Raw genomic sequence first — 13,653 nt, forward strand, 5'->3', positions numbered from 1 at the left:
TCCCCCATCTCTGGAACTCAGAACAAGTGAGCCAGCAGCGAATAAGTCTGTGCATGGGCCCTTTAAGAGGGACTCTTGGGACCCAGCAGCCCTCTGTCTCACTCAGCCACAATCTTCCCTGTTTTTCATAGCTAGAAGTTATGGGGACTTCTCTTTCCAACACCGGAAACTTAAGCTCAGAAGCCTGGTGTGGGTCTGGAATCTCTCACTCCTCAGGGGGAACCTCTGCAGCAGAGATAACTCTCCTGATTTTTAACTGCTACACGTGGGTGTAGGATCAAACTGGCATCTCTGCCCTTATCAGTCTTAATGTGACTTCTTCTGTATATCCTTAATTATATGACTTCAGGTGATTCACAATAATGGTCATTCTGTAGTTTAGTTATAATTTTGATGTGGTCATGAAAAGAGGCAAGCACAGCATGTATCTACATCATCTTGACTGGTATAGACTTTCTTGGTAGAGGTTGAATTTTAAGAAACATGATTTGATCCAAAGTATTTTCAATACATATAATAATAAATTAGGTTATAATGGAATACTAATATATTTATGAAGTCAGTAATTGTGTTTCAAAGCCATTTCAAAGAAGCACTGTAGCATAGTAGAAATAACCATGCACCAGAGTTCAAATAAGCTGTTACTTGTACTATTAATAAGGCTAGAATTTCTAATGCTGATCTTCTCCTTAAAAATAGCTCATCCTTATCTAATATCAACATTTCCTTCTCACTTTTATTTTGTCTAAATCTGAGGCAAATCCATAGTGCCAGGGACCTAGCTCATGTTATTTTAAACATTGCCAACTTCTATTTCCCACACTGATATCCATAGAGTTCCATTTGTATGGTTGAGTTTAGAAAAGAAAAAAATCACTGTGATTCCTAAACAATTAGTATCTACATGAAAAACTAAAACTAAAAAATAGGAGTCCTAGAAGTTATTCTTGGGTTACATGATCATTGAGATAATTATGTAACTTTATTTAGTTATCTGACTACTTAATTTTGTCTTTTTTAATAAAAGTCACATTGTGGCAAAGTAAAAATTCTATTATAATTATGACATTTAGCCCTGTTAAGTGATTATTTTAGCTATTCGACACTATTTGACACTATTACCAACACCTGCAGAGTTGGTAAACATAAGTTGGTTAAATAAAGGTCATAACATTGTTATGTATCAGTCTTTAAGGAAAAATGCCAATATATTTTACATTAACATTTGAAGAAATAGTAGGATACCTATTCTCACTAATAACATTTTTTTCTTATTTTAACATAAACATCCATATTTATAAAACATGTTTTAATGAACTTTGAAAATTAGCTATCTGAGGCAGAAGAGAAAAAAGAATAAAACCAGGTCCTATGCTGACAGGTCACTTCTAAATGTGATTATTTTTGTCCAAATGGAAAATATTTATTTTGGATAAGTTTCTGAAATTTCTTTTTTCCATGAGTTCTTTAAGTACGAGCTTAGCTTAAAATACATAATAATGTATGTGAACATTAGTTGCTGGCAGTTGATTTTGCTTAGCATATTTTTGGGATGTTTTGAGATAATTCCAACTGCCATTTGCATTACCTGACAGACCTTTCTGGAAACTTTTCTGAAAGAGCCTTATGCCTAACACAGAAAGACTGTTTTTAAATTATCATGGTTGATTTTTCAGAGTCTATTGTTTGAGATCAAAATTTTGAGTAATTTAGAATTTAAGTTTAAACTATTCTCTCTTAGATATTTGGATTTTAAAGCCTAAATTAAGAGTACTGTGTTCAGCTATATTTCATAGTTGAAAAGCTTATTTTTTAAATTCATAGAAAACTCATAGGATTTCTTATAATATTTGATTTCAAATAACAGTTTCTTTTAAATTGCATAAGTTATATCTAATTATATAGTTACAGTTATTGGTAATTGGTCTAAGCATAATGATATGAATTGTATCTACTTCCACAAAATATATTATGTTAGACTACTGAAGATGTCTTATGTTCATTGTAATTTCATTTATGATTTTGATTATTTAATTTGATTACTTAAGTAGTTGAAATGTGATAATCTAATAATTCTCGTTTTCACAAATTAGAACATTAAAATTTCCCTCTGTTATTATTTTAAAGTTTTATTTATATAAGTAACAAATACATTCTAAATTGATTTACCATGACATAAATATGGAGACCTTTTAATGAAGTATAAACTTCTCTCTCTTGTATGAAACTCATTGTCACCTAAGACTAACATTAATGCCTTTTTCTATTAAAAAAAATAATGAAAGTATTTGGATTATGTTCCAAAGTACTTTATTTAGTAACTACCTTGATAGCATACAGAGTTGAAAGTAAAATTTGAAATATAGGTAATAAAAAAGTATGATAGATTCTGTTATTCACATTAGCTATGTTCTATAAAGTCTTCACAAATGCTGAATTCGAAAAAAAATGAATCATTGCTTTTAGGAGAAGTATTACTTATCATCTATTATCTATCATCTACTTAATCTATCGTCTATTTAGCTAGCTACAAATACATTTATGTCACATAGATTTTAATCTTAAATCATAAAAGCAATTCATCTTAGTGGATTTTACTTTCTTTTGTTTTGTTATTTTACAAGAAGAAGAAGAGGAGGAGGAGGAGGAGGGGGAGGAGGAGGAGGAGGAGGAGGAGAAGGAGGAGGGAGAAGAAGAAAAGAGAAAGAAAGAAAAAGAAAGAAAGAAAGAAAGAAAGAAAGAAAGAAAGAAAGAAAGAAAGAAAGAAAGAAAGAAAGAAAGAAAGAAAGAAAAAGAAAAGAAAACAAAGGTTCAAAAGTAAGTGATTTGTCTGCAGCCCCCCACTAACAGAGCTGGTATTTGAGCCTTACCATAGAGCCCCAGAGCAGCAATTTCTTGAACTTCACCTCATTGCCCACTACCATCTCCAACCTCTGGTGGCTCGTGTATGAGAACAAAACAAGAAGACAGAGTGTTGCTTAGTCCGACTTCAGGTGGGAATGTGGCAAGGGAGCAATTCAAATTTCCCCTTTTCTCCCCTCTCCAATATGAATGTCAGCGAATCACCCCAGAGCACTGCAAGTATGAATTTAGGAGTTATAAATAAATTTTAGCCACTAGGAAAATTGGCATATGTAGGATCTGTAGAATGAGGGTCAGCTCTGATACTTTGTATTCTTCCTTATGTTATATAAATAAAAATCCTTGTGTATAGAAAATATTAAAAGAAGACACAATAAAGGGAAAGAATGAGATTAATTCTCAGAATAACATTACACACACATAAAAATGGAAGTATTCGCCATAATTACAGTAATGACTTTGGAATGGCACACAAAATTTCTCTGAAAATTATTTAGATAAAATGTCTAGACCTCATTAATCTCTACTTGTATTATTAAAATTTTGGAACAGCAGATATAAAATATCAAATATATGTATTGTGCCAGATATGATGTCCTTTGAATTCACTGTTTCATTTAATATTTGAGGCTAAACTGTGAATGAAGCAAGTGTAGCTATTGTTCAGTTAATGAAACAGTTTTACATAGGTTGAATGACTTTTATAAGATGATAAAAGTCGCTTGTGTCTGAGTGAGAATCCTGAAAGAAATTACTTGTTACTCCAAAGCTTGTGGTATCTCCAGTACATCACACAGCTCGCTAGAGAAAATATTTTATGGGACATATCACTCTTAATTAAATTTTTGTGTTTAACTCTATGTCTATTTTTCTTGGATGAAATTTCTATGAAAGCATAACCAAGGCTGTCTGGCCCAATATTTTATCTCTGGTTCCTAGTATAGTGCTTGGCACATCATTAACAAGCTATAAATATTTGTTGATGCTATAAATGAAAATAAATGGATTCATGATATCCTAGTTACAGAGATTAGTTTCCAGAAGCTTTTAGATAACTGCATGGTTTTTTTTTGTTTGTTTGCTTGTTTTGTTTTGTTTTGTTTTTTGCTGTATGCACTCTGCCAGAATTGAAAACCAAATTTATAATTAATGATACTCATTACTTTTATGTTTTTAGGATATTTCTGTATGCAACACAGAGCTTTCTTTTAAACTATTTCCTGCCATTACTATGCTCATGATGGCTTTCTTTGTTCTACCTTCTAAATCTACACTGTTGGCAAACCTCAGGCTGAACACTGTGCCCATTTTTAAATAGACATCTGCATGTGCCCAGGAAAAGTAGCAAAGAACAGAAAAAACCTTGTCAAGCTCTTATCCTTTGCCAATTTCCTCATTAAACTTCACTGTGTACTATGAGTGCTAATATAAAGTGGGTATTCTGATAGCTTCACCCCTTCTCAATGGTTTATATTTTAAAGAAGCAGGAAGAACAGAGGCACAGAAAAAAAAAAACAAAAAAAAACAGCTACTACTGTCATTACAAAATACTGTATTGATATATTGTACGATTACTAGGGCAAAAATATACTTGACAGAATATATTTGAATACATGTATCTGTAAACATATGTAGTAATACTCAAGTTTAAATTTATTTTTAAATACTTAGAATATGTAAAAATATAGTAGAGAATGATTAAAATAGCTGAAATTCAGAGACCTTGACAAATAAAAACTTTAAAAGAAGGAAATTTGCTTGACAGCTCCTTATATGATGTGTTTTATTAAAACACTTTACCCTTAAGCAAATTGGTAGAAGTTTAGAGCAAAAATGATATTTTCATTTATTTACGTAGTACCATCTTTGTAATTAATATTTTTTATTATAATTCATATAAACACATGTTTACTAAGGCATTCTTAGAAACATGTAGATTTGTTTTTTCTGTTTTTGTTACATTTTAAAGGAAAATATGTTTTGAGAGAAGTGATTTTGGTAGCAATATCTTTTTCATTTAGGCTTACTGACTATATGTATTAAAGATAGTTTCTTAGGATTAATACTTTAATAACTGAAAAAAATCCTTGTTGCTCATGGCTCCGGTTGCCTTCAAATATGTCCCTTGGAGATGAAAGTTTTTCAGGAATATCTCAGGGGAAGCTGAGGGTGAGGGAGAGGCCAAGCAGAGAATCTTTCATTAATTCACATTTTGTGGTTTTAAATAAGAGACTACCTGTTTAAAGAAATCTGTGCTAAGAAAATATTTGAGAATCATTTATCTGTCCAGCTCCCTCAGCACTAGATCAAACACTTGTAGAATGCCTAAGCAAATATTCTGGTAGTTTACAATGAATTTATATTGGATACTGTAATATATTTGGGAAAACATTTTCTATACATTGTGGAACACCCAGTAATCTGGCATGATTCCAAATAGGGTCTTGTATTAATTTGCTTAATGGGACCTAAAATCCATACATCATTGATTCTGACTATTAATCTCAGATTAATTTTTTTCTCCTGTTTGTTAAAAGAATAAATACTTGCAGAAACTGTTTCTACTCAACTGATATCTTGATCCATATGAAATCTCTGGTTAGAGAATGTTTATTCCCTCACCATGTTTTTGTTTTTGATTTTTGTTTTCCATAAAAGAGAATAAAATTCAGTTCTTTTACTTAGGAGAGGAGTAACATGGTGAACACTTGTGAGTTATCTTTTTACCACTTTGCTCATTCCTGCCTTTGGGATGCTGAGTGATTTATCTGATTTTTGATTTTCACATTTATTGGTTTCCCTCTTTGACATAGCAGTTGCTATCAATACATTCTCATTATCTTGTGCTCGCACATTCAGAGTACACTCTCTTTCTCTGACTCTTATCTTCTGGCCAATACCTCCAGATCAGGTGGAGAGATCGGTCCTGAGGAAGAGTGTGATGCCATTCTCTGACCTCTTTACTTGAGAGTGTCAGGGTGTGGGTCTGGAAGTCACAGTTTTGAGTGGGGTAGAAGACTCCATCATATTCTCTAATCTACCTCTACAAGTAAGAATCTATACTGTAAATTAATTCTCATTTGGTTTTTTATGTCTGTTATTATTCAATCAGAACTTAAAATGTAGAGGGGATGATTAATTAGCATGTTCAAATTACAAATATCATTTAATAATATCTCACACTTATTTAATGTGTAATATATGTCAGATTCTTTTTTTTATTATTTTTATTAGCATTTATTTGATACTGAATTTACTCTTGGCCTATAAGTTTTTGTTTCTTCAGTTTCTTATGGGATATCTTTTTCTTCTGTGCAAACTCTCTTCTGGTTTAGAAACAATCTTCTCTTTTTCAGTGAGGATCATCTCAGGGTGGCAAGGAGAGCTCATGTAGATGTTCATCTGCCCATGAGCTGTCAGTTCTGTGACACATTTTGGGAATGTTTGTTCACCTGGATGTACTCAATGACCAGAGAATCTATATCTAAATCCTTAAGTTCACCATCACTCTCTGCATTTTAAGCATATGCAGCAAAAATCTGACATTCTTTTTGGACCACTAACCTTGCGTACAAGCCCACTGTCTGGCCTCAGCACATCTATTATTAACTCCACCAATGTAATGATAGAATGGCATACATTGCTTCTGTAGAGTGACATCCTTCAAATACTTGCTGGATTTTCATATATGCATACCTTTGATGGCCTGGGCAGTTTTGCAAGTATTTTTTTAGAGTGAACAGAAAAACTCGAACCTCTTGCTTTTCATGATTTTATGGGGTTTTCTGGGTCAAGTGAGCAGCGAACCATTTTCAAAGGTCACCTCAGGCCTATTACAAGAAGAGTGTTATGTCAGATTCTTCTAAGCACTTGACATGAATTAATAGATTAAGTCCCCACGGTAGCCATATGAGTATGTAAGATTGAGGCGAGAAAGCAGAGGCACCAAGAGGTTAGATAACTTTCCTAAGGTCATAGTGCTAGTGAGTGGCAGAGCCAAGATCATACCCAGGTATTCCAGATTCAGAAACCTTAAACATCATGTTAAATTACCTCTCTCATATTACCTGATGTAATCTAGTCGCCTATAATTAACTAGAAGTATATCGGATTAGAAGTCTGAAGACCTAAACTCTGGTTTTCCGGAATCCACTATGACAAAGTTTTATTTTCTTTTGTAATACTACACTTTTCTATAGGCTGAAAGAAGCTGCTGTTTAATGAGAAGGAAATGATAAATTTGGCTTGGGATATACTTAATATAATGAGGTAATGAAAGAATTCAGTTGAACTACAAACTCTTATGTTGAAAATTTGGGCTAGAATTCTTTTTTTTTTAATAGATCTTTTAGAGTCATCTTGTGAAAAAAATGAAAACAGAAAACTCTACTTTTAAAAAGAATTTTACAATTTGTAAGCCTTTTTTTTTCATATTCACTAATATATTTGTGGCCAGTTATTATGGTTTCTGATTCATACCATTTAGTAACAAAGCTCACAAAGGCTAAGTAATATGTATAATTCCGCAAGTTTATGCTAATTCACTCTAATTAGGGGCAGATATAAAAAATGGCTTCAAAAGTTTGGCTGATATTATATTTCAAAAGATATATTATTTTATTCTTATAATAGAAAAATGCTTTGACATAAAATTGAGTGGGAACTATATAAATAGAAAATTTTATAACCATATAAAATATAATAACAAATATGAAAGCATGGAACATGTTGCTTCTTAAGCCATAGCTCATATAAGCATACATTTCCTTTATTGAATTATGAATTTAGCCTTGAAATTTGTTTTTTTATTTATACAGGAAAAAATACATTTAAATGCTTTCTATATAATAAGCTGTCAGATTCCACTGGATGCTTTATTTCAACAATATTATATTAATAGTAATAACTAAATTTTATTGCAGTTTATCTGTGTGACAGACTCTGTGCTTTTTGTTTACATGCATAGCTGTACTTTAGACAAACCTTACAAAGTAACGTCCATGCTGGCCCAGTGGAGGCAGAATTGTCAAGTAACTAAGAGCTTGACCTCTGGTGCCAAAGTACATGGCTCTGCTCCATCAGTAAATTTTGGGTAATTTTAGGCAATTTATGTCATCTATTATGTTTTCATTTCCTTATCTCTGAAAGGAGAGTAATAATTGGACTTAACTCATAAGTGTATAGTTTTCGATACTTGAACAATTCCTGGCAAAGAGTATCTCTCAGTAAATGTAAGCTGCAAATGTCATTTTATATATGAAGAAACTTAGGTTTAAAGGAAGTGAGCTGCCCAAAGAGATGTAGCTAGCTAGCTATTGTAATTAATCCATATTTGAAACATTCCTTACAATAAATGGTTTCTTTGACCTTCAAGGTTTTGGTATTTGGCTTATTTGGATGCTAACCTTTTTATTTTCTTTAATAAGGCCTAGTGTATCTCTGTGTTTTCTATTAGTTTATTTTCTGTCTGTGATAAGACCATTAGACTTACCTCCAGGGCTTGGATCACCTTGCCCCTACCCCACAGACCATGAAGAATCACAGCAACAACCATCACAGCCATTAATTATGTGATTCCTTAAGGCAAGGTAATGTATTAAGTGCCTTATATATTTTTATTTTATTTAATCTTAAAAATAGCCCTATAGGTTGGATATTAATATAATTTCTATTTTAAAGATGTGGTATCTGAGGTGCAAATTATTAGTAACTTGACACAGGTCACACAGCTTCTAAGTAACAAGTGGGATTTAAACTCAGATCTTCTGAATCCTGAGATGAATATCTGAGCCAAATTTATGAGAACTTGTATGTTCATAATACTTAGTCAATTTTGATTACTTCTTTGGTTTCATATAGCTTATATAACATGGTCATCAATGTCAAAATAGCGAGCATGCTTTTAGGAAGCAAGGAACATCAGCATTCTTTAGAAGTGCTGAAAAGCACAGCACAAACAGATATGCTAAATCGGCACAGCACTAAAGTAATAACTCGGCTAATGGGAGACGTGAGGCCAAGAGCTAATATCGAATAATGGGTTTAGAGAAAAGTTAGGAAATGCATTCTTAGGAATTTTTGTCAATTTTGGTTAGGTCTGAAGGGTTGATACAGTATTCAGCAGAATACTTCTTTGCTATTTAGTATGCAGCAGTTTGCAAATTATTAGTTTTCTTTGCTGATGCTTCTAATTTAGTTACCTTTCTTGGCTTGTTATGTTAAAGCACCTTTCTAGAGAATAATTCTTTGTGAGAGCACTAACCTAATTAAAATAACTGAGTTCTATTCCTGGCTCTGATGTTTTGTAGGCTTTGACCTTGGACCAAATATACATTCTCTGGCCCATTAGTATCTAAAATAATGGAATTGGAAGTAATTATTAAGGCATCTGAATTTTTGAACCTATATCTGGCATTCTGTTACTTTAGAATTTTTTTTTTTAAAGATTTTTTTTTTTTTTTATGGATATATGTAGTAGGCACTTTTTGTTTTTTCTCCAGCATTCATCCACCTTTCTTTTGATGGGCCATCTCTGCTTCTACCCTACACTCAGCTCACTTACTTTTGGTAGATCTACGATTACGGTATGGCTCATTTTAACATTATGTTACTTGACCACGATGACTCGTTGTACATGATGATGGTAAAGGAAAGCCAGCAGCAATGGCAAAGATTAGGAGACACTTCTGGAATTGGAAGTGGTACTCACCATGTCGCTGACTTGGTATTTTTTCTACAATTTGGTCAATATATTGCCAATATATTTTTAGATTCTATTCATTTTAGAAGAAAGTTTGAACATGCAATAGCTCTAAAAGACCCAGTTCTGAAAAAGTAAGTTGGTTCAAAATGTGTAAGAAGTGTTCTCACATTATAGGATTTAGGGAGGGAGAAGACTTATTGTGAGAAGAGTGTGGAAGTGGACTGAATTGGCTGCTTCAGGTTTGTCTCTTGTATAATGGAGTTAATAGCTTTTTCCATCTTACTGTTTGCTTTATAAATTATAAAAGGAAAAAATGTTTTAAATCCATGTAGCATTGTTTATTGATTATTATCAAAATAAAGGATTTAGAAAGCCATGAGACCTACATTGGCTTTGTGGTTCTCAATGGTAATTAAACTGTTTTTCAAGATTGAAAAATACTGTAATAATGGGGAAATTTGCTTAAAGTTCTTCAGTTAACCATAACAAGGGAAACTGAATGGGAATTGGGAAAAAAAGTGCAAAAATTTATAGTAGATTCTTTTTATATTCTGTTTAGAAAAACAAAGGTAGTAGGAAGATCGGTGTTACAAATCTATTTAGAAGATGTGGATAGGTAAAAGAGACATATTGGTTGATAAGATAAATAACTGGGACAATTATCAGTTCATCGCCTCTTAGCTGTGCAATTCCTCCTTTGCCAGCTAACTAACGTTAACATTTGCCAGTAGAGCACTTTGCCAATAAAGATACTGGAGCAAGGTAGGGGTTTTCTCTTTGGGGTTCTGATATGCTTCTCTCACCTATAGCTTCTGGCTCTATGAGTTCAAGGCAGTCAGCAGCACTCAGCAACAAGCAGCTTTCCCTATCATCCTTTTGATTGGTTCTAAGCAAATTCTGAGTAGTGACAACTTCCTGTAGGTGGCTTCTCCAGACAACCCGGAAGATATGTTTCAGCAAGTTCCAGAGGAAGGATTTCTAGCAAGTTCCTCCCACACAGCACCGCCACAACCTTGTCATTCAATGAATTATGGCCATGACTTCTCCAACGAGGTCAAAATCTCAGCCCTGTGCTGGCGGCGAGGGAAAGTAAGGAAAGAATACTACCTTGGGTGCTCTCTCTCAACCACTGAGGTAGTGATTGTCTTAGTCAGTTCAGATCGCTTTAACAGAATATCATAGACTGGGTGGCTTAAACAGTAGAAATTTATTTCTCATAGTTCAGGAAGCTGGAAGTCTGAGATCAGGGTGCCAGCATGGTTGAGTTCTAGTGAGAACCCTCTTCCAGGTTACAGACTGACTACTTCTTCTTGTATTTTCACATAGCAGACAGCCAAGAGGGGAAGCAGCTCTCTCATGACTCTCATAAGGCCACAAACGCCATTCACAAGGGCTTCATTTTCATGACTTCATTCAATGCTATTTACCTCCCACAGGCCCCACCTCCTAATACCATCATTTCGGAGAAGGGATAAAACTTCAAAATATAAATTTTGGGGGTAACACAAACATTTAGTTCATAAGAATGGCTGCTATATATTATATGATATTATACAATATTATAGTCGCTGTTATATTATTCATTATATCTGATTCTTATGTTAGTCAAAATTATCTTTATGTCTTACTAGCCAATTCTTTGTTTCTCCAGTTTCCTACTATAATTAATAATTCTTCATATTAATTTCTTTCTGCTCAAATTAGTGTGTTTTTATCTCCTGACTGGACTCTGATTGAAAAAGTAACTAAATGAAAGAAAATGATTATTTGTATTAAAGAGATAAATAATATATACTGTTTTGCAGTCTCTGACTATTATATAAGTTCCAAGTAAGTTTTTCTCTAATGATTCATCTGTGAATTCTGACTTTTAAAAAATAAAATTTAGACTTAGAATATGTTATTTTATACTTCATTCAATTTATTTTAATTTGTATTACTTATTTTATTTCTATGTTATAGAGTATTTAACCAACTTATGTCACTAATTTATATGGAATATGAACTAAGAACTAAGGCAATCATACCTATGCCTTACAAATTCAATCTTATTAAGTGATTAAGTAGCACTACTCCAGATTTTTCTGATTGACTTTTAAATGCATTGTTAAAAATAAATAACCCTAATATAGTTTCAACATACCCTCAGTACTTATTCAAGTTATCTAAATAGAGCTCCACCTATATTCTTCTAAAAAGTGACTGGTTGGATCTCTGTTACACTTTTTTGGTACCATAGCCCTTTTTCACTTAGTGTTTTGCTTTATTTTAAGTGCTTATTTTTGTTCTGGTATGATAAATGGAGAAGGAGTAAAGCCTAAAAAAGATTTCCTTAAATTAGAAGAGGAACCACTAATTGGATTATCCTAAAAATCTGAGAATGAGGGAAGGAAGATGACACACAATGATTCCAAATTGGATAGTTTCATGATCGACTCTATCTTAAATGAACATTAAAATCAAATGGAAATTTAAACATTTAATAGCAGTAATAATTTAATACAACTTATATTTAAATATAAGATGTCAGGGATTGTGTAAAAAAACTCCTATGTGAAAACAAACTAGATTTGATTACTTTGGGTTCTTTCCAATATTAAGCCCTTCAACTCAATCTATAATGTTTTTGTTCTTATTATTTATAATATTATTCATTTTTTATTTATTAGCAAGAGTTTGCAAATGCTATGCAGTTGCATATAAAATTATATATAATTATAAATTACAGTAATTCTAATATATAATTTAAAAGTTAAAAGCCATTACATATCTTCAGAAGCCTAAGTATGGACTATTTAAACATGCTTAGTAATTTATAAAATATAAATGTTATACTTACATTTTAGAATGATGTTTCTTTTAAAATTTGACTTTAAGAAAGCATAATCTATCCTGATGCCTTTCTAGCAAAATCAAAATAATATATGTGGACACGTTAACATATAATTGCTGAAAATTGTAGTAGAATAAATAAGTTTGAATTTATTGTTGTCTGCCAACCAAATTCTTCACATCTAACCTAATACAAAGGGAGGACAAAACATAATGTTCGTTAACTCTTCATATTTTAGCTTTAGCAACCCACATGAAGATAAATAGCTAAGTAGTTTTTCTATTTACTGTGAACTTTTTAAAAAATAACAATTATAACTGCAGTTATTTTTTGGCTTCAATTGAAATACTATAAAATGTTTTCATAAGCTCCCATTTAAAAGTATTTTCTTATTGAGTAATTGCAATATAATGGCCTGTAATTGCATTAAGCATTTGGAATGAATAGAAAGAACTGAGTGAAAGCAAAATGAATCCATTAAATCTGTTGAATAGAGATGGGTCAATAGAGAGTAGCTCTAATTCAAAATATTTGTTTATATAACTGTACAAAATGTTCATTTGTGAACTTTTTAGGTAAAACTAAATGTGAGGTTAACTTTATACAACCTAAAGATTACCCCAAGTTTCCTGGAGAGAAAAATCTATGTATCATGGTAGTTCCCTAGAAGGAGGTTGCAATATCTCCAACCAGTTTGACCCTGCCGGCATAATAGGCTGAAGAGAGATGAGAATAAAATCATGAAGATATATTTGTGAATCTAGAAATCGACTCTACCATTAGAGATCAAATTCAAATAATCTTTGATCAGATATAATTTAGTTCTAGTCTGTCATTCAGATAGGGTAGGGGAATGAAGAAGAGTAGGAAAAATTTTATTAATGTGTTAGAGGAAGGGCAAGGAAGACATATTTTTAAAATCTATGGTTTTTCATTTTTGAAATGGTGAAAATAGTACTACTTTGTAATGTAATGCTATAAAATATGTTTGATACCTTATCACAGTTTCAGTGCTGACAAATTTTTTTTATTTAATTTTAATTTTTTGGTAAACATTTTGATCTGATTCTGGGCTTCAGGAGGTTCTAAGGCCACAAATTCTCCAAGTGTTTTCTATGAATATTTTAGTGTTTAAGCAACTCTGGAATATCACCTGAAAACAAACCTATTTGCCACTCCACATGGAAATACTTAGCAAATATTTTCAGTATATGTCTTTTCTCACTCCTAGATTTGTTGATAACCCTGATAATGA

The sequence above is a fragment of the Pteropus medius genome, unplaced genomic scaffold (assembly GCF_902729225.1).
Source record: "Pteropus medius unplaced genomic scaffold, Ma_sr-lr_union100, whole genome shotgun sequence".
Classification (NCBI taxonomy): domain Eukaryota; kingdom Metazoa; phylum Chordata; class Mammalia; order Chiroptera; family Pteropodidae; genus Pteropus; species Pteropus medius.